At 40.8% G+C, this 23,594-nt stretch overlaps 1 protein-coding gene across 2 annotated transcripts in view; it reads left to right on the top strand.

Moving 5' to 3' along the window:
- LOC121547159 (zinc finger protein 518A) overlaps nt 1-23,594 on the top strand; it is a 33,400-nt gene that overhangs the window by 1,793 nt on the left and 8,013 nt on the right. The window contains exon 2 of one of the 2 annotated variants that reach the window (XM_041858283.2): nt 19,676-19,754. The exons of the other annotated variant lie outside the window; for it this stretch is intronic. The gene's annotated coding sequence lies outside the window, so the exon portion shown is untranslated. The remainder of the gene's footprint in view (nt 1-19,675; nt 19,755-23,594) is intronic. 2 annotated transcript variants of the gene reach the window in all.

The following is a 23,594-nucleotide window of genomic DNA, read 5'->3' as shown; positions in this document are numbered from 1 at the left end:
CTATCTTATCCAGGGTCAGTGGTACGTAGAGCAACCATGTACTGTATGTGGGACCAACTGCAATAATTTTGCAAGAAACATTGCTAAAATGAATGAAAGAAAATGAACCTCATAAAATGTTACCTGTAATGCTCATCTCCGGTAGCCTAATTGTCTTCTCGTTATTTTCATACTGTAAATTACAAGGGTTGGATTTGCACTAAACAATTGTATGTCAGCACTTAAAAGGCATGTACAACATCTGGTACATGGTTTGCCTAATATACATTGTCTACTTGTATCATTTTTAATTGAGAACATATAGCTTATCATGTAAACAATGTGAGTTTAGCTATTCTCTGCTTCAGATGACAGATGCCCATAAATCCAGTTATGCTATCATACTGTAGGCCTATGGCTGCATTGGTGATGCATGCCATATGATAAGCTGCCAAATTTACAATGATTACTGTACATCAAGATAGCTAGCTAATAGGAAGTTGTCTACCTGATGACATTTAATTCACTTAGCTAAACAGTGTGTACAGTTAGCTAGTTACAAAAACAAAATAATGGCCAATCTTCACTATTTTTGGTGGTAGCAAAGCGCAGCCAGCAGCCATGTGGACGAATGCAGGCAAGGAAAAAAGTATGTTTGTCACCAGAGCGGTTTAGAATGTGTTGTGACGTTTCACTTTTTCAGCAGGGCCTAAAATTAACTTTTTGTTTCACCAGCCACAGTGGCAGGTAGATAAAAAAATCTACCAGACATTAAGATTTTTTTTACCAGCCAAAATTTTTTTACACCATAATTACATTAAAAAAATGGATGATCTTCGTAATGTTTCCAAAACAATAAATATATTAGTAAGAAGTGATGTGGTATATTGCTCAATTTCAAAGTATCAGATAAGACAAAAAGGTTCAGCTGCCCCTTTAAGGGTGGGTGAGAGAGATTTCTCTTCGCTATCAGTTAAAGCAACAGATTCAAACTAACATTGAAAAATAACCTAGCTTGTGAACAAAACAATGTAAATAGCCAAGAAACATGAGGACAAAGTCTCACTTTGCTGACTTGAGTAAATTAGACCAACTTTTATGCCTGTGCCCAGCGCCTCAAAATGAATCTCAGTGCTTCACTCGGTGCGCAAAGCTGTTGCTGCGCGAGGTGGGATGTAGAATTCGAATTTCTTTGTGCCATTAGCAGCTATGAAACAAAACAGCAGAAATAATTTGAAAACAGCACATGTTCATACTTGACTTTTGACTCTATTTTTATTCACAAATTTTAATGTAATGTTCGCACTGTAGAGCCCTGCAAATTGACATGCCAACGTGGCTGGTGAAGTAGACATTCTTACCCGCCAATACCTAAATCTACCCGCATTTAGCGGGTGTTAATTTTATGCCTTCAACTTTATGTAATCAACTTTCAATTTCAATAAATATAAATTGCAGACTGTCAGCCACACTTGATAACTTGAAAACTAGCACTTGACACTAGCATAGGCACAACTACCCAGACGGAAAACAGTCAAGCACATAAAACACAGGCACGGGCGTGTGGGGGGAGGATTTTTGAAATGTAACATCCAATCAAAATCTTGCCGCTGGGAGCCAGCAGACCATTCAAACCGTTTTTGCAATAAAAAATTATCCAGACCTCCAAGGGTGGCGTGACAACGACATGATTTTGGAGGTATGGCAACGTGAGACTAAGGCTCAGGGCTGTCCCAGAGTAAAAATTGTTTGTCAGAAGTTTACATACACTAAGTTGACTGTGCCTTTAAACAGCTTGGAAAATTCCAGAAAATTATGTAATGGCTTTTGAAGCTTCTGATAGGCTAATTGACATAATTTGAGTCAATTGGAGGTGTACCTGTGGATGTATTTCAAGGCCTACCTTCAAACTCAGTGCCTCTTTGCTTGACATCATGGGAAAATCTAAAGAAATCAGCCAAGACCTCAGAAACATTTTTGTAGACCCCCACAAGTCTGCTTCATCCTTGGGAGCAATTTCCAAACACCTGACGGTACCACGTTCATCTGTACAAACAATAGTACGCAAGTATAAACACCATAGGACCATGCAGCCGTCATACCGCTCAGGAAGGAGACGCTTTCTGTCTCCTAGAGATGAACGTACTTTGGTATGAAAAGTGCAAATCAATACCAGAACAACAGCAAAGGACCTTGTGAAGATGCTGGAGGAAACAGGTACAAAAGTATCTATATCCACAGTAAAACGAGTACTATATTGACATAACTTGAAAGGCCGCTCAGCAAGGAAGAAGCCACTGCTCCAAAACCGCCATAAAAAAGCCAGACTACGGTTTGCAACTGCACATAGGGACAAAGATCCTACTTTTTTGAGAAATGTCCTCTGGTCTGATGAAACAAAAATAGAACTGTTTGGCCATAATGACCATCGTTATGTTTGGAGGAAAGGGGGGATGCTTGCAAGCCGAAGAACACCATCCCAACCATGAAGCACGGGGGTGGCAGCATCATGCTGTGGGGGTGCTTTGCTGCCGGAGGGACTGGTGCACTTCACAAAATAGATGGCATAATGAGGAAGGAAAATTATGTGGATATATTGAGGGAACATCTTAAGACATCAGTCAGGAAGTTAAAGCTTGGTCGCAAATGGGTCTTCCAAATGGACAATGATCCCAAGCATACTTCCAAAGTTGTGGCAACATGGCTTAAGGACAACAAAGTCAAGGTATTGGAGTGGCCATCACAAAGCCCTGACCTCAATCGTACAGAAAGTTTGTGGGCAGAACTGAAAAAGTGTGTGCGAGCAAGGAGGCCTACCAACCTGACTCAGTTACACCAGCTCTGTCAGGAGGAATGGGCCAAAATTCACCCAGTTTATTGTGGGAAGCTTGTGGAAGGCTACCCAAAACGTTTGACCCAGGTTAAACAATTTTAAAGGCAGTGCTACCAAATACTAATTGAGTGTATGTAAACTTCTGACCCACTGGGAATGTGATGAAAGAAATAAAAGCTGAAATAAATCATTCTCTCTATTATTTTGACATTTCACATTCTTAAAATAAAGTGGTGATCCTAACCGACCTAAGACAGGGAATTCTTACTAGGATTAAATGTCAGGAATTGCAAAAACTGAGTTTAAATGTATTTGGCTAAGGTGTATGTAAACTTCCGACTTCAACTGTAGACACATCCTATGTGTTTTAATCAAATCAACTATATGCACTTAGCTTGTCTGATGTTTTAAGTGCACTGTTTGATGAAATAATTAAGACACAAATGACTAGAGGGAGTCCGACTGCAATTGAATTGATTGTGCTGGCTGGACTCAGACTTGCTGTTTACATTTTTTGTAACACCTTTAGTACAGCAAAGACTAACAACAGTCTCATGCATTCGTGAATGCAATTGCCGAAATGGAATGGTTTAAGTATTATTTACATCGAATTACTCAAGGGTCGCTTTATTTGAATTTATACTGAACAAAAATATAAACTCAACATGTGAAGTGTTGGTTCCATGTTTCATGAGCTGAAATAAAAGATCCCAGAAATGTTCCGTACGCACAAAAAGCTTATTTCTCTCAAATTGTGTGCACAAATTTGTTTACATCCCTGTTAGTGAGCATTTCACCTTTGCCAAGATAATACTTCCACCGGACAGGTGTGGCATATCAAGAAGCTGATTAAACAGCATAATCCTTACACAGGTGCACCTTTTACCAGGGACAATAAAAGGCCACTCTAAAATGTGCTGTTTTGTCACACAAAACAATGCCACAGATGTCTCAAGTTTAGAGGGAGTGTGCAATTGGCATGCTGACTGTAGGAAAGTCCACCAGAGCTGTTGCCAGATAATTGGATGTTAATTTCTCTACCGTAAACCGCCTCCAACGTAGTTTTAGAGTATTTGGCAGTACGTCCAACAGGCCTCACAACCGCAGACCTCGTATAACCACGCCAGCCCAGGACCTCCACATTCGGCTTCTTTACCTGCGGGATCATCTGAGACCAGCCACCCAGACAGCTGATGAAACTGAGGACTATTTCTCTTTTCTCTCTGTAATAAAGCCCTTTTGTCGGGGCCTGGCTCCCCAGTGGGTGGTTCTATGGTCTCACAGTGCTGTGCCCCTGCCCAGTCATTAGAAATCCATATAATTTATTTCAATTGACTGATTTTTCTTTTGCATGTTGCGTTTAGATTTTTGTTCAGTATAAAACTAAAATGCTTGATTGCATTTCAAATCATAAATTACTCATATGCTGTGTGATGACATAAACAAATGAATGATTGATTGATACAGTAGCCTATATAAGTATTGAAATATAGGCCTAGGTAAGTTACGGTATTAAGACTATACAGGATGCGCTCTTAGGCCTACAGCTCATAATAATAGTAATAATAATAATAATAATAATAATAATAATAATAATAACAAGGAGATCACGAAAAAGGAGGGTTGTTATTATTATTCATAACATTTTCCTGACAATTTGGAACAGTGTAAATAACACTACATAAATTCTAAGTAATACCAGAGAGGCTGTTTATAACGAAAGTGTAAAGTCTTTATTACAGCATAGCAAAGATTAAAAACAGCGGAATTTGTGAAATTCTTTATCCGACATGTTGTGGTTGCGTGAGGCTTGGTGCTCATGGAATCAGTAGGCTATTAAACAAATACTCAAACAGGTAACAGTAGCAGGATGCCTTATTTCTGTAGATGTACAGTGCATTCGGAAAGTATTCAGGAACCTTGACTTTTTCCACAATTTGTTATGTTACAGCCTTATTCTAAAATGGATGAAATCGACACACAATAACCCATAATGACAAAGCAAAAAAAGGTTTTTAGAAATATCACATTTACATAAGTATTCAGACCCTTTACTCACTTTACTTTGTTGTAGCGCCTTTAGAAGCGATTTCAGCCTAGAGTCTTCTTGGGTATGACGCTACAAGCTTGGCACACCTGCATTTGGGGAGTTTCTCCCATTCTTCTCTGCAGATCCTCTCAAGCTCTGTCAGGTTGGATGGGGAGCTTCGCTGCACAGCTATTTTCAGGTCTCTCCAGAGATATTAGATCGGGTTCAAGTCCGGGCTTTGGCTGGGCCACTCAAGGACATTGAGACTTGTCCCGAAGCCACTCCTGCGTTGTCTTGGCTGTGTGCTTAGGGTCGTTGTCCTGTTGGAAGGTGAACCTTCACCCCAGACTGAGGTCCTGAGCGCTCTGGAGCATGTTTTCATCAATAATCGCTCGGTACTTTGCTCCGTTCATCTTTCCCTCGATCCTGACTAGTCTCCAGTCCCTGCCGCTGAAAAACATCCCCACAGCATGATGCTACCACCAACATGCTTCACTGTAGGGGTGGTGCCAGGTTTCCTCCAGACTTGACGCTTGGCATTCAGGCCAAAGAGTTAAATCTTGGATTCATCAGACCAGAGAATCTTGTTGCTCATGGTCTGAGAGTCCTTTAGGTGCCTTTTGGCCAACTCAAAGCGGGCTGTCATGCCTTTTTTACTGAGGAGTGGTTTCCGTCTGGCCGCTCTACCATAAAGATCTGATTGGTGGAGTGCTGCAGAGATAATAGTCCTTCTGGAAGGTTTGCCCATCTCCACAGAGGAACTCTGGAGCTCTGTCAGAGTGATCATTGGGTTCTTGGTCACCTCCCCCCGATTGCTCAGTTTGGCTAGGCGGCCAGCTCTAGGAAGAATCTTAGTGGTTCCAAACTTCTTCCATTTAAGAATGAGTGTGGCCACTGTGTTCTTGGGGACCTTCAACGCTGCAGACATTTTTTTCGTACCCTTCCCCAGATCTGTTCCTCAACACAATCCTGTCTGAGCTCTACGGACAATTCCTTCGACCTCATGGCTTGTTTTTTTTTCAACTGTGGGCCCTTGTATAGACAGGTGTGTGCCTTTCCAAATCATGTCCAATCAATTGAATTTACCACAGGTGGACTGCAATGAAGTTGTAGAAACGACTCAAGGATGGTCAATGGAAACAGGATACACCGGAGCTCAATTTCGAGTCTCATAGCAAAGGGTCTGAATACTTATGTAAATAAGGTATTTCTGTTTTTTTATTTTTAATACATTTGCCAAAATGTCTAAACCTGTTTTTGCTTTGTCATTATGGGGTATTGTGTATAGATTGCTGAGGATTTTTATTTATTTAATCCATTTTAGAATAATGCTGTAACGTAACAAAATGTGGAAAAAGTCTGAATACTTTCCAAAGGCACTGTATGTTAAAGGGATAATTTGGGATTTTGGTAATGAGGCCCTTTTTATCTACTCATGTATGTCAAATATGTACATTACCGTTCAAAAGTATGGGGTCACTTAGAAATGTCCTTGAATTCCATGAAAACATACATGAAATTAGTTTGAATAGGAAATATAGCAAAATGCATAGGAAATGTAGTAATAATAATAATAATTGGTCATTTAGCAGACGCTCTTATCCAGAGCGACTTACAGGAGCAATTAGGGTTAAGTGCCTTGCTCAAGGGCACATCGACAGATTTTTCACCTAGTCGCCTCGGGGATTAGAACTAGCGACCTTTCGGTTACTGGCACAACGCTCTTAACCACTAAGCTACCTGCCGCCACGGTTAGAAATTATGATTTTTAATTGAAATAATAATGGTGTCCTTCAAACTTTGCTTTCGTCAAAGAATCTTCCATTTGCAGCAATTACAGCCTTGCAGACCTTTGGCATTCTAATTGTCCATTTGCTGAGGTAATCTGAAGAGATTTCACCCCATGCTTCCTGAAGCACCTCCCACAAATTGGATTGGCTTGATGGGCAGTTCATACGTACCATACGGTCAAGCTGCTCCCATAACAGCTCAATAGGGTTGAGATCCGGTGACTGTGCTGGCCACTCCATTATAGACAGAATACCAGCTGACTGCTTCTTCCCTAAATAGTTATTGCATAGTTTGGAGCTGTGCTTTGGGTCATTGTCCTGTTGTAGGAGGAAATTGGCTCCAATCAAGCGCCGTCCACAGGGTACGGCATGGCGTTGCAAAATGGATTGATAGCCTTCTTTCTTCAAGATCCCTTTTACCCTGTACAAATCTCCACTTTACCACCACCAAAGAACCCCCAGACTATCACATTGCCTCCACCATGCTTGACAGATGGCATCAAGCACTCCTCCAGCATCTTTTCATTTGGTCTGCGTCTCACAAATGTTCTTCTTTGTGATCCGAACTCCTCAAACTTCGATTCGTCTGTCCATAACACTTTTTTCCAATCTTCCTCTGTCCAGTGTCTGTGTTCTTTTGCCCATCTTAATATTTTATTTTTATTGGCCAGTCTGAGATATGGCTTTTTCTTTGCAACTCTGCCTAGAAGGTCAGCATCCCAGAGTCGCCTCTTCACTGTTGACGTTGACTGGTGTTTTGCAGGTACTATTTAATGAAGCTGCCAGTTGAGGACCTGTGAGGCGTCTGTTTCTCAAACTAGACACTAATGTATTTGTCCTCTTACTTAGTTGTGCACCGGGGCTTCCCACTCCTCTTTCTATTCTGGTTAGACCCAATTTGCACTCTTCTGCGAAGGGAGTAGTACACAGCGTTGTACGAGATCTTCAGTTTCTTGGCAATTTCTCGCATGGAATAGCCTTAATTTCTCAGAACAAGAATAGACTGACGTTTCAGAAGAAAGTTATTTGTTTCTGGCCATTTTGAGCCTGTAATCGAACCCACAATTGCTGATGCTCCAGATACTCAACTAGTCTCAAGAAAGCCAGTTTTATTTCTTCTTTAATCAGCACAACAGTTTTCAGCTGTGCTAACATAATTTCAAAAGGGTTTTCTAATGATCAATTAGCCTTTTAAAATGATAAACTTGGATTAGCAAACACAACGTGCCATTGGAACACAGGACTGATGGTTGCTGATAATGGGCCTCTGTACGCCTATGTAGATATTCCATTAAATCAGCCGTTTCCAGCTACAATAGCCATTTACAACATTAACAATGTCTACACTGTATTTCTGATCAATTTGATGTTATTTTAATTGAGAAAAAAAAAGCTTTTCTTTCGAAAACAAGGACATCTCTAAGTGACCCCAAACCTTTGAACGGTAGTGTAAATTGAAAACACTATGTTAAAATCACTGTATGAGAGTATCCCTAACCTTGCCAACAGACAAAGCGCTATGAATGGATCAGGGGTTCACCAATCAGGGCGTTTTATTGGTTCGGCAACAGTAACAAGGCATGACGTGTAATGAATTTTTCTTCAGACACAAATGTTCTTGCAACGTTCCAATGAAATGTGTCTAGAACATGAAAGGCATACTTTGGGATTTGGCAATGAAGCCTTTTATCTAGACTACTTCCCCAGAGTCCGATGAACTCATGGATACCATTTTTATGTCTCTGCATAAAGTAAGAGGTAGTTTCGCAGTGACTGGAAGTCTATATCTACTGGCATGCTAACAGTTACCATAGACTTCCAGTCATTGTGCTAATGCTAGTTAGCAACTTCCTTCAAACTACACGCAGAGACATAAAAATGGTATCCATGAGTTCATCTGTCTCTAGGGAAGTAGATAAAGGGCTTCATTGCCAAAATCCTGTAGTATTCCTTTATGTTCTGAGAACATGGCAACCATGTTCTGTGTATGTTTTGTGGGACGTTGATGGAATATTATCCTAGCTCACAGAACTGGACACACAAATGTTCTTGCAACGTTCCCATGAAACGTGTCTAGAACATTATCTTATGTTCTGAGAACATGGTAACCACGTTCTGGGTAAGTTCTATTTGACTGTTCGTGTGCACATCACGCAAACATTCCTATGAAAACATTAGTTAACCCTTTAGACCCCAATAGAATTCTAGAATGCTGCTGTAGATTACTGAGAATTTTCAAGATAAAGCAAATTTTCTCACATTTCAAACAGACAAGGCATAAACAACAAGGAACAAATGACAATTACAAGTTATGTTAGGTTCTAAATATACAGAGTAAAACACATGGACGACTAGGAAAAGCTCAAACCAAGTTTATTCACCCACTGGGTCAAACAGCTGCAAAGACAAAGACATGTTTACACAAGTACATATTATTTATACCCTCTAATGGGCGGAGTCAACCTTGCACATCTAGACATCAATACATCTCTGTTGCTAGGCAGTAACTTAACTGGTTCCTCTCATTGGTGTAGACATGGCCCTGCCTCCTATGTGTGTATGTCATAGGACTGTTCCTCTTCACTTCTTCATATGACCGGACCTCAGCCCACATTCCTCACTCCTCCCTAACTCACGGCTGTCCTACCTTATCTGTTAACTGAAACCAGACTGTGGCCCTTCTCCTCTCCATAGGATACCTGAAATTTACCAATAACATGTTCTGACAAAATGTAAACTTTCTGCACTCCCCTCTCATACTCAGTAGATTTCCATACCCTCAGTTCTAATATGAATAGGGATACTTCAAGTTTAGTAGTTAGTTCCCAATAGTTAGTTGTAAAGAGCACAACCTCTTCTTTTAATATCACACCACACAAAGTAGGCTATTTGATTGACAACAATTCTTCTGTAAAAATGCAAACAACTATTCAGAGAATATTTCAAAATGTAGATAACCTCTCAAGATTTAGTACAGACCAGGCCTGACAAAATGTAGAAATGGTAGGCCACTTTGACAACAATTCAGTGAATGCAACAAGTATTAGATAGAGACAGATCTAAAGAGAGAAGATACACAACACAACAACTGTTCAGAGACTTTTTTTTTAAGTACACCATTTCCCTATAAGATTTGTAGGACAAATTCATGTCACACTGTCACTTCAGTGTTTGCATTTAGCATACAACATGCCATGAAACGTCTTGACGTTCATAGATGGGTCAGATTATAACCATAAAGGCTATATAGGGTACACACACAACAAGACCCATGGTCAGATTACTTTTCATAGATGGTAAGAAGTCATAGTATTTGGCACAATGGTTTACAGATTCAACACATCATCCACTATTGTTTATTTAAGTAAAAGATTACAAAGATGACACTGTGCAATTTAGCCAAACAGGTTTATAATAATTCTTCATGTATTTCGATGGCCGTAGTTAGCTGGTTATTTTAGTTGGGAGGGAGTGTGACGATCAAGTAAGTGGCAGCGTCGCGAGCGAAGCACAATGTTGCCTCCACTCTCGTTTTCTTGCCTGACAGACTAACTACATAGTTCACCAATGTTAGCTGATTAGTTACGAAGCTGGGCTAGTTTCCAAATGAATTGTATCGGTAGAAACAGGACAAAACAAGCAACTTGTTAGCTGGCTATTTAAATATCACTGCAACTCAATATCATATGCGTTCCACTGAGCGGGCATCTACCCTAACACGACAGCTAAGCTGTCAAATAGGAAAACGAGTCAATGTATAGCCTAGGGTTGGGTGGTATCCAGATTCTCTCACGCCGGGATTTACTGTATTACCAGCTTAGTACACAAGGTGGTGCCAAAAAAAGTTTAAAAAGCCCATTGGGCGTCTATTACCAGAATGCTAACAAAATCAGCACAAGTAACAGCGAATTTCCATAGAAGCTGCTAGCTTAATACGCAGGAAAAAAGATAAAACTCATAAGAAATATCTTCCTGCGTTTTGTAATTGCAGATCTAAAATGATTCTTATTGTAATTTCTGCTCGGCGTCAAACAAATGTGCTTCATTTGCACTTCTCCACAGAGATGAGAATTCACAAACGGGCATTCTATCAAAAGACAGCGCTCTGACTGATGTGTAGCTACTTTTCTCTGGAACTTTTCTCAGTGTAGCCAGCCTACTTGTCTCCGGTAAAATGCAAGATTACCTTTAAGCATTCAAAAAAAAAGAGGGGAAAAAATACCTTGCTTTTTCATTGTAAGCTGTACTTGTGTGGCTGCCAGCCAAATAGTCTTGCACTTCTGTTGTCATCTGATGACAATTAAGCTATTTTCTGCCGAATGTTTTGATCTAATGCATTTTCTGTGAAGGAAAACTATAGTTATACAACCCTGATCACTCTATTGAAGCAAAAAACATTGACTCAATATAAAATGCGACCCCTGTCCATACACAGCTGCTCCCACTTTCTTCCGTTGTGCTATTTACAAACAAACGCGTGACTGGCTCAACTGTTCTGGAGAACTACGGTAAGCTTCATAATGTGACCTGTGAAATGAAGAACGCGATCTGCTTTATCTCCTAACGTGTTGCACAAGTTTGACTGCAGGTATTTATTTAAAAAGTAGCTACAAATATGAAAATCTATTGAAAATGTTTTATAGAAAATAATTTCGACGGTATTGAAAAACCATCCTGTGGCTATTACCAAATACCCCGGTATACCGCCCAATCCTATTGTAGCCTATGAATGTCTGTATCAAGAAAACATGACCGACCATGACCTAAACCCAACAAATAAACACAAATTACTCTCATCTACATTTCCGTGGCTAGTTAGTTGGCTGTCTGTATGGCTAGCTAGTGACAGTTGAAGTTGAAGCTTCGCGAGCGCAGCCCATATTTACCGCCACACACAACTTTTCTTGCCTGACAGACCAGCTAGCTAGCTATAGTAAGCAGTTTGGGCTGTTTCCAGAATAAGTTACATTGGTAGAAACAAGACAAAACAACCAACTAGTTAGCTGACAATATACAGCTAAACACTGGAACTATTTCAATGAGACAGAGATAAATAATTTGAGCTGCTGCTCTACAGCTGTGCTCGCCTGTACCAACCAAGTGATCATGACAGGACTTGCTAATCTGAGAGCTATTCCCCAAGTTTCACAGGATCAAACATTGACAACACCAAACATACAGTACCAGTCAAAAGTTTGGAGACACCTATTCATTCCAGGGTTTTTCTTTATGTTTACTATTTTCTACATTGTTGAATAATAGTGAAGACATCAAAACTATAAAAGAACACATATGGAATCATGTAGTAACCAAAAAAGTAATATAATATTTTATATTTGAAATTCTTCAAATAGCCACCCTTTGCCTTGATGACAGCTTTGCACACTCTTGGCATTCTCTCAACCAGCTTCATGAGGTAGTCACCTGAAATGCATTTCAATTAACAGGTGTGCCTTCTTAAAAGTTAATTTGTGGAATTTCTTTCCTTCTTAATGCGTTTGAGCCAATCAGTTGTGTTGTGACAAGGAAGGGGGGGTATACAGAAGATGGCCCTATTTGGTAAAAGACCAAGTCCATATTATGACAAGAACAGCTCAAATAAGCAAAGAGAAATGACAGTCCATCATTATTTTAAGACATGAAGGTCAGTCAATCCAGAACATTTCAAGTACAGTCGCAAAAACCATCAAGCGCAATGATGAAACTGGCTCTCATGAGGACCGCCACAGGAATGGAAGACCCAGAGTTACCTCTGCTGCAGAGGATAAGTTCATTAGAGTTACCAGCCTCAGAAATTGCAGCCCAAATAAATGCTTCACGGAGTTCAATTAACAGACACATCTCAACATCAACTGTTCAGAGGGGACTGTGTGAATCAGGCCTTCATGGTCGAATTGCTGCAAAGAAACCACTACTAAAGGACACTAATAAGAAGAAGAGACCTGCTTGGGTCAAGAAACACGAGCAATGGACATCAGACTGGTGGAAATATGTCCTTTGGTCTGGAGTCCAAATTGGAGATGTTTGGTTCCAACCGCCGTGTCTTAGAGACGCGGTGTGGGTGAACGGATGATCTCTGCATGTGTATTTCCCACCATAAAGCATGGAGGAGGTGGTGTTATGGTGTGGGGGGTGGTTTGCTGGTGACACTGTCTGTGATTTATTTAGAATTCAAGGCACACTTAACCAGCATGGCTTCTACAGCGATACGCCATCCCATCTGGTTTGGGCTTAGTGGGACTATAATATGTTTTTCAACAGGACAAGTATTGGCCAACGTACAATCGCTGGATAATAAAGTGGACGAACTAAAAGCACGTATATCTTACCAACGGGACATTAACTGTAATATATTATGTTTCACCGAGTCGTGGCTGAACGACGACATGAATAACATACAGCTGGTGGGTTATACACTGTATTGGCAGGATAGAACAGCCTCTGGTAAGACAAGGGGTGGTGGTCTATGTATATTTGTAAACAAAAGCTGGTGCAAGATATCTAAGGAATTCTCAAGGTTTTGCTTGCCTGAGGTAGAGTATCTCATGATAAGCTGTAGACCACACTATCTACCGAGAGTTTTCATCTGTATTCTTCGCAGCTGTCTATTTACCACCACAAAACGATGCTGGCACTAAGACCGCTCTCAATTAACTGTATTCGGCCATAAGCAAACAGGAAAACGCTCATCCAGAGGTGGCGTTCCTAGTGGCCAGGGACTTTAATGCAGGGAAACTTAAATCCGCTTTACCTAATTTCTACCAGCATGTTAAATGTGCAACCAGAGGGGAAAAAAACTCTAGACCACCTTTACACGCGTACAAAGCTCTCCCTCGCCCTCAATTTGGCAAATCTGACCATAATTATATCCTCCTGATTCCTGCTAACAAGCAAAAACTAAAGAAGGAAGCACAAGTGAATCAGTTAATAAAAAAGTGGTCAGATGAAGCAGATGCTAAGCTACAGGACTGTTTTGCTAGCACAGACTGGAATATGTTTCGGGATTCTTCCGATGGCATTGAGGAGTACCCCACATCAGTCACTGGCTTCATCAGTAAGTGCATTGATGACGTCGTCCCCAGAGTGACCGTACGTACATATCCCAACTAGAAGCCATGGATTACAGGCAACATCCGCACAGAGCTGAAGGGTAGAGCTGCTGCTTTCAAGGAGCGGGACTCTAACCCGGAAGCTTATAAGAAATCCTGCTAGGCCCTCCAACGAACCATCAAACAGGCAAAGCGTCAATACAGGACTAAGATCGAATCGTACTACACCGGCTCCGACGCTCGTCGGATGTGGCAGGGCTTGCAAACTATTACAGACTACAAAGGGAAGCACAGCCGCAAGCTGCCCAGTGACACGAGCCTACTAGACGAGCTAAATTACTTCTATGCTCACTTCGAAGCAAGTAAAACTGAAACATGCATGAGCACATCAGCTGTTCCGGATGACTGTGTGAACACGCTCTCCGTAGCCGATGTGAGTAAGACCTTTAAACAGGTCAACATTCACAAGGCCGCAGGGCCAGACGGATTACAAGGACGTGTACTCCGAGCAGCCGCTGGCAAACTGGCAAGTGTCTTCCCTGACATTTTCAACCTCTCCCTGACTGAGTCTGTAATACCAACATGTTTCAAGCAGACCACCATAGTCCCTGTGCCCAAGAACACTAAGGTAACCTGCCTAAATGACTACCGACCCGTAGCACTCACGTCTGTAGCCATGAAGTGCTTTGAAAGGCTGGTCAATGCTCACATCAACACCATTAACCCAGAAACCGTAGACCCACTCCAATTTGCATACTGCCCCAACAGATCCACAGATGATGCAATCTCTATTGCACTCCACACTGCCCTTTCACACCTGGACAAAAGGAACACCTATGTGAGAATGCTATTCATTGACTACAGCTCAGTGTTCAACACCATTGTGCCCTCAAAACTCATCACCAAGCTAAGGACCCTGGGACTAAACACCTTCCTCTGTAACTGGATCCTGGACTTCCTGAAGGGCCGCCCCCAGGTGGTAAGGGTAGGTATTCTTTCTTAAAACTGCATTGTTGGTTAAGGGCTTGTAAGTAAGCATTTCACTGTAACGTCTACACCTGTTTTATTCGGTGCATGTGTATTTCCCACCGTAAAGCATGGTGGTGTTATGGTGTGGGGGTGCTTTGCTGGTGACACTGTCTGTGATTTATTTAGAATTCAAGGCACACTTAACCAGCATGGCTACCACAGCATTCTGCAGTGATTCGCCATCCCATCTGGTTTGGGCTTAGTGGGACTCATTTGTTTTTCAACAGGACAATGACCCAACACACCTCCAGGCTGTGTAAGGGCTATTTTACCAAGAAGATGGAGTGCTACATCAGATGACTTGGCCTCCACAATCCCCGACCTCAACCCAATTGAGATGGTTTTGGATGAGTCGGACTGCAGAGTGAAGGAAGCAGCCAACAAGTGCTCGGCATATGTGGGAACTCCTTCAAGTTTGTTGGAAAAGCATTCCAGGTGAAGCTGATTGAGAGAATGCCAAGATTGTGCAAAGCTGTCGTCAAGGCAAGGGGTGGCTATTTAAAGGATCTCAAATATAATGTATATATTTTGATTTGTGTAACACGTTTTTGGTTACTACATGATTCCATATGTGTTATTTCATAGGGATGCTTTGCTGCCTCAGGACCTGGACGACTTGCCTTAGTAGAAGGAACCATGAATTCTGCTCTGTATCAGAGAATTCTACAGGAGAATGTCAGACCATCCGTCTGTGAGCTGAAGCTGAAGCGCAGCTGGGTCATGCAGCAAGACTATGATCCAAAACACACAATCAAGTCTACATGAAAATTGCTAAAAAGCAACAAATTTGAAGTTTTGGAATGGCCTAGTCAAACTCCAGACCTAATCCCAATTGAGATGTTGTGGCAGGACTTGAAATGAGCAGTTCATGCTTGAAAACCCACACGTCACTGAGTTAAAGCAGTTCTGCATGGAAGAGTGGGCCAAAATTCCTCCACAGCGACGTGAGAGACTGATCAGCAACTACAGGAAGCATTTGGTTGGAGTCATTGCAGCATATGTGTGTGTATATATATATGTACAGTGGGGAAAAAAAGTATTTAGTCAGCCACCAATTGTGCAAGTTCTCCCACTTAAAAAGATGAGAGGCCTGTAATTTTCATCATAGGTACACGTAACCTATGACAGACAAATTGAGAAAAAAAATTCCTGAAAATCACATTGTAGGATTTTTAATGAATTTATTTGCAAATTATGGTGGAAAATAAATATTTGGTCACCTACAAACAACCAAGATTTCTGGCTCTCACAGACCTGTAACTTCTTCTTTAAGAGGCTCCTCTGTCCTCCACTCGTTACCTGTATTAATGGCACCTGTTTGAACTTGTTATCAGTATAAAAGACACCTGTCCACAACCTCAAACAGTCACACTCCAAACTCCACTATGGCCAAGACCAAAGAGCTGTCAAAGGACACCAGAAACAGAATTGTAGACCTGCACCAGGCTGGGAAGACTGAATCTGCAATAGGTAAGCAGCTTGGTTTGAAGAAATCAACAGTGGGAGCAATTATTAGGAAATGGAAGACATACAAGACCACTGATAATCTCCCTCGATCTGGGGCTCCACGCAAGATCTCACCCCGTGGGGTCAAAATGATCACAAGAACGGTGAGCAAAAATCCCAGAACCACACGGGGGGACCTAGTGAATGACCTGCAGAGAGCTGGGACCAAAGTAACAAAGCCTACCATCAGTAACACACTACGCCGCCAGGGACTCATATCCTGCAGTGCCAGACGTGTCCCCCTGCTTAAGCCAGTACATGTCCAGGCCCGTCTGAAGTTTGCTAGAGTGCATTTGGATGATCCAGAAGAGGATTGGGAGAATGTCATATGGTCAGATGAAACCAAAATATAACTTTTTGGTAAAAACTCAACTCGTCGTGTTTGGAGGACAAAGAATGCTGAGTTGCATCCAAAGAACACCATACCTACTGTGAAGCATGGGGGTGGAAACATCATGCTTTGGGGCTGTTTTTCTGCTAAGGGACCAGGACGACTGATCCGTGTAAAGGAAAGAATGAATGGGGCCATGTATCGTGAGATTTTGAGTGAAAACCTCCTTCCATCAGCAAGGGCATTGAAGATGAAATGTGGCTGGGTCTTTCAGCATGACAATGATCCCAAACACACCGCCCGGGCAATGAAGGAGTGGCTTCGTAAGAAGCATTTCAAGGTCCTGGAGTGGCCTAGCCAGTCTCCAGATCTCAACCCCATAGAAAGTCTTTGGAGGGAGTTGAAAGTCTGTGTTGCCCAGCGACAGCCCCAAAACATCACTGCTCTAGGGGAGATATGCATGGAGGAATGGGCCAAAATACCAGCAACAGTGTGTGAAAACCTTGTGAAGACTTACAGAAAACGTTTGACCTGTGTCATTGCCAACAAAGGGTATATAACAAAGTATTGAGAAACTTTTGTTATTGACCAAATACTTATTTTCCACCATAATTTGCAAATAAATTCATAAAAAATCCTACAATGTGATTTTCTGGATTTTTTTTCCTCATTTTGTCTGTCATAGTTGACGTGTACCTATGATGACAATTACAGGCCTCTCTCATCTTTTTAAGTGGGAGAACTTGCACAATTGGTGGCTGACTAAATACTTTTTTCCCCCACTGTATATATGTATGTGTGTATATATATATATATATGTGTGTATATATATGTATGTGTATGTGTGTGTGTGTGTGTATGTATGTATGTATGTATGTATGTATGTATGTATGTATGTATGTGTATGTATGTATATATATATATATTTTATTTATTTATTTTATGGATGAGACACCTGTCTGATTCGCGCCCATCTCAGGGAACTAATGCATTGTGGAGGCCACAGGGATGGCACAGTCAAATAAGAAGGGGAGTGTGGCTAAAATGCACAATGCACGTCTCTCTCCAGAATGCGCTCTCTCCTGCCAATTTGTGCACATTCATTGTTTCATAAATTCATTGTGTGAATTGTTTGCGTTTTGATTGTTAGTGTCTATCAGTTCCCCATTACATACAGTATATCACCGGAAGTACATTTCTACAGTTAATTCCTATAATTTCTAACCTACAATGTTTGGTTGGTTATGGTAATTTTTGTTAATGCATTCAATATATTATTTATTGTCAGAGTGATAACGTTGTTTCCAGAGCGCACAACCTATGCTACACTTGTGAGAAACAAGTTTTGGTTTATTTCATTCCATTGATGAGTTTTGTCTTTTTGTTTTGGAGCGCTCCTGTCAATGTTAAGTAAGGACGCGCACCTGATTACTCATAGAAGTAGGCCTATAGGCTACCTGGCCTGTGTGCAAATGTAGGCATATAAATGTGCCCATTTTGGGATCTGATTATATTTCGGACTGGCTTAATGCACCACCACTAATGAGCTGTGGAGCTTCTCAAGGTGATGTTTTCTGCACCTCAAACACCAAGTCAAACACAATGTATTTGAAAAATCATTGCAGCTCTCTCCCTTTCGATAACCACTCATGGTCATGCTCTGATTCAATGGAAATCTCATAAAATACACCTACCTGATGAGCTCTTATCCCTTGCGCAAATAGCCTACAGCTGTGTCTGTTCCGAGCTCACTGGCATGGAAACTCTGAGGGCCCAGAATATTTCATACAATGTTGCACATTTGCTAGTGCAAGCTTCAAGCCGGACCAAGTTTATAGTTGATACAATGTTTCAAGTTTGTTGCAGACAGGCCATGCACAGCCAATGTGATTCATAGGATATTTATTTTTATCAGGATATTTTCTACCTGCAGGCTGCAATGTTGATTTGGCCTTACTGCTATTAGCCCATACAAACTCATTGAACAACAGTTACCCCTTATTTTTGGCACTAAACAGTCTCCATATATACTTCCATACATTTTCTCAACTGGTACCGGGGGACCTTCAGATGAGTCTTGTGAGGCCTGTCGGCATCCTAGAGCAAAACAACCAACATGTATGTGTTCGTGAGAGTCTCACCTTTCCACAGAGAGGTCATATTACTGTTTGAATGCTACAGACAGAAGTTGGCAAATCGGCTGTCGAGCAAAACGGAGAACAGCATCTTGTTCATAAGAGCCAAAACGTTAGGACGCTACTAGACCTCATTTCAAAGCTATCAATACATCTTATTTGTATGCTTAGCATGTGACAAATGACAGCTCCATTAATGGTGAACGAGAGGCTTGTAGAATCATGATTCTATCAAGTAGTGGGTCCTGCGTGCTCTGGGCATTACTGAATCAAATGAATGAAATTAGTCAAAAGATTTGTTTCTTTTGACTGAACGAGTTGAAAAGATCTGAGGCAATAAAAATACCTTAGTTTTCTTGGTTGGGTCAAAAGACGTGCTAATACCCAACCTCCAAAGGGTCCTGTGCAAATAACTGTAAAATGACAAAACCAGCTATTTAGACTGCCCTTTGTACTACCCACCTACTCGTTGAAAACTATACTATCACGTGGCAGCACAGTGAAGCACACCTGTGCACATGTGCAGATACTTTGTGAGTTCGTCTTGCAATGCTCTCATCTGCAATATTATCGGTTCATCCTGCTAGTGGCAACGTCATAGTGCTCAGTCTCAGTTTAACAATCGTACATTTTATTTTTCGTCATTTAGCAGACGCATACATTATTTTATTTTTCATACCCCTCGTGTGCACCGCCCCATGGGTCTCCCAGTCACGGCCAGCTACGACAGAGCCTGGATTCGAACCAGGATCTCTAGTGGCACAGCTAGCGCAGTGCCTTAGACCACTGCGCCACTCGGGAGGCAATCTTAATCTTACCCTTCATTCAACCATAATCTTTACCTTACCCTTACTTACCCGTAATTTAATATTTTACCAATTTACACACAGAAAATAATGGTTACAATAAATGGACATCAAAACATTTACCATGTAATCAGTCCACACAATAAATGGTAGCCACCGTATTGATCATTTTGCTATTTTTCTGACAGCTCGCGGAGCACATCCCCACATCACCAACCCTGAGGGAGAAGACACAACATTGATAAGGCTTCCTTGGAAGGGGTAAAGGTAAATTCACATACCGGTAGTCATATTAAAAATAGAGGAGGTAGCTAATTTCTGAGGTTTATTTTTGTTGAGCAAGTGTTCTATTGAGTTCAGTCTTGATAATTTGGTTATGTGCATACAACAGACATACAGTAGTTATACCTGTTTCAATCATTTTCAGTCAATTTTCTTTGTCATGGTGTCCTTTTAATCTGTATGGACTACCACAATTCTAATCTCTGATGTGAGGCAATTGGACCAACAAATGTGCAATGCTGTATTTCTTAAAGTGGTAACAATGGGATATAACCAGATTTCAGTGTGACCATAATCTTGATTACAATGAAAAAGCCACAAGAATAAAGCAGGAGAACATCTGAACTCACATCAGAACTGTGTGAAGTCATCATTGTCTAGGTTATCTATGTTCTCAGCAATGGAGATCATTATGTGCATGCAAGGAGATCACCTCATGTTTATAAGGCTGTCAATGTTTGTTGCAATGTTCCCATTATGCTTATTTTGACCACTTCCATCTCTTGATGGGTGGCTATTCAGATCCAGAAATTGCTGATGTTTAGCATTGGACAATGTTTCATAAAAAGTATAATTATTGGCTGCGGTCTGATTCCTGAAATAAGACAATGTTGAGGCTAATTCAGGGTCCATAGCCGCAGAGCCGTGATAGTCCGGCAGCTCATTGTGACATAGCTATGCGGCTCTGAGACCACGGTCTGTGGGGGACACACAGACCGACCGCGCACCTCCCCAAAATGTCCAGCCAACACGTGGCTCCTATTTATCTGAATGTGGTGACATTTGTAGAAATAGCTTGAGCCGTGCTGAGAATTCAAAACGTATGAAAGCCAACGGTCCAATATTCAAGAACGCGGCTGTGCGGACGTGGACAAGGTGATTAGCGCGTTATGGAGTGAATTAGCATATATATATATATATATATATATATATACTCATTCAATAGTTTTGCATTTATATTGCACACTTTTAATTACTGAATGTATTTCATGATTTGAAATTGAAGTGAATGAATGTTCACTCTGTAGACAACGTCACTTCTAATGACAATATTCGAGTGAGTGAGTTCAACAGTCAGTAAAGTGCATTCCATCACAGCGTTGCCCCTGTCTATAGTTTACTTACATTCAAAGAGGTACACTTAAATAACTTTTGTTATTTATTTATTTATTTATTTATTTAATTAGTCCATTGTTGAAATAGTCCCAAAATGTTTTGCATGTCTGCAATCAAGTTTTCAAGATGTATAACTTTCAAAATACAAAAATACAGCTGTATGATGCATAATGCATACTGGCTGTATTTCTGGGCGTGATTTGAAAGCTTGTTCTATTGCCAACATGACTAGCTAAGCCATACAATACGATCTTACAGTGTTAGGCATTCACAAGGCATTTCAAAGAAACAGATCGTAATTTTGTTGCATTTAGAAAGGAGTCATGGGTGCATTCAGGTGTGTGTGTGCCCCGGTGAAATTTCTTCACAATAAACAATACAGGCTCATTCTGTTCAGAACAAACCAGGGTATGACGGCATGTCATCTTGTAACTGTACATCAAACATAGTGATCATAAATGTCGACACTGTATATGACATGAGTTTGATGATTTGGGAATGTGCAGTGCACATTTGGACTCGCGTTTGGCTTGCTTGTATGACATCAAAGCGATATTTATTATTGTCCTCAATGTCTCATCTTTCAAAATACATAGTCATCTTAATTTACAGCATTTCACTCACTTGGACAACAAAACATTTGCTGAAGTTACCCAATTACCGGGAGGGATGGGAACTTCTTGTCGCGCGTGGTGCTTAAGTTCAGTCAAAACCCATAAAGCGCTGTAAAGCGCAGAGCCAGAGCTCTGACGTCATGTATAGCATGTTACTGTACAGCCACTACGTTCCAATTTAGGCACTTATTAGTGCCCAACTTCGCCATTTTCAACCCGTACGGTGCATTCGGAAAGTATTCAGACCCCTTGACTTTTTCCACATTTTGTTACATTACAGCCTTATTCTAAAATTGATTCAATAATGTGTTTCCTCATCAATCTACACACAATACCCCATAATGACAAAGCACTTTTTTTTTGTGCAAATTTATTAAAAATAAAAAACTTAAATACCTTATTTTCCTAAGTATTCAGACCCTTTGCTATGAGAAACTCTCCAAATACAGGTGTGCCAAGCTTGTAGCGTCATACTCAAGAAGACTCAAGGCTGTAATTGCTGCGAAATGTGCTTCAACAAAGTACTGAATAAAGGGTCTGAATACTTATGTAAATGTGATATTTCAGTTTTTTTAAACAACATTTTCAAAAAAATAACTGTTTGTGCTTTGTCATTATGGGGTATTGTGTGTAGATCAATTACAATTTATTTTTTAATCCATTTTAGAATAAGGCTGTAGCGTTACAAAATGTGGAGAGTGTCAAAGGGTCTGAATACTTTCTGAATGCACTGTATACGGGTACGAGTGTGAAGGGTTAAGTAATAGGCCTACCAGCAAAGTAATATGAGTTGTAATGTTATTATGGTCTTTTTGAAAAATTGTGTAAATGACCAAATACTAAATTAGTAAAACATTCACTAAAAACTGGGGTAATCAGCTACAGCCAAAGTCAATATTAAACATCCCTTCCATATTCCCTCCAGTAATGTGTTCTCTCAAATCCACTGAACATTATCATGTTTCAAATGTTTTATTGTGAAGCAAAATTGTACATGTAGACAATTGTATCAGATGGATGATGAGCCTCTTAACATAAAAGAGGGGCTTACAGGGGCACTACACTAGGAGGTTGGTACCCTGTAAACCCCCCTTCCACTGAACATTATTCTATTGGGTGATTCAAAGAAGATTGTAAGTCAGAACCGGACCAATTAGGGCTGTGGCAGTCATGAAATTTCGTCAGCCGGTGATTGTCAAGCAAATAACTGTCGGTCTCACTGTAATTGACCGTTAATTAACATAAACACATTTAACATCTCCTGGCTTACACACATGGCCTACAAGCCATTTTAAAAAGTCTAATAAATCCATGTAATATAGCCTACACCTTCACAATGAACCCATTATTTATTTTAGACAGGTCTAAAGAGGCATAACATGAAGAAAATGTAGTCTATTTCAGAAGAAAATAATAGCATACTCTGAGTTGTCCTTATGTTAGGTTCTGATGTGGCTATGCCAAATGGCTGTGGGCTACACTAGTTCTATTAGCAGACAAGATTTGCTTATAATTCCGTGGCATTATTTTATAGTATGAAGAATACAATTGAACAAAGCTGAATAAAATATAAATATTTTCTCCAAACGGTTTGAGGGAGTGCGCACATGCGGCTATTCTGTGTTGAGCGGTTAACAAAGAAATAGGTACTGCTATATGCTTCATTTAGAGTTATTAATGTAACTTAAGTTGTTCTTCCGCCATTGCATAGCCTATAGAAATGTTGTTCAACATGAGCCAACATCTCATTCTAAAATCATGGCCATTTAATATGGAGTTGGTTCCCCCTTTGCTGCTATAATAGCCTCCACTCTTCTGGGAAGGCTTTCCACTAGATATTGGAACATTGCTGTGGGGACTTGCTTCCATTCAGCCACGAGAGCATTAGTGAGGCCGGGCACTGATGTTGGGCGATTAGGCCTGGCTTGCAGTCGGCGTTCCAATTCATCCCAAAGGTGTTTGATGGGGTGTAGGTCAGGGCTCTGTGCAGGCCAGTAAAGTTCTTCCACACCGATCTCGACAAACCATTTCTGTATGGACCTTGCTTTGTGCAGGTAGCGTTCTCCTGGCATCCACCAAACCCAGATTTGTCCGT

This window comes from Coregonus clupeaformis, chromosome 31, assembly GCF_020615455.1.
Source record: "Coregonus clupeaformis isolate EN_2021a chromosome 31, ASM2061545v1, whole genome shotgun sequence".
Taxonomy (NCBI): domain Eukaryota; kingdom Metazoa; phylum Chordata; class Actinopteri; order Salmoniformes; family Salmonidae; genus Coregonus; species Coregonus clupeaformis.
Note: the sequence above shows the minus strand (reverse complement) of the source record. Positions and strands in the feature narration are given on the sequence as shown.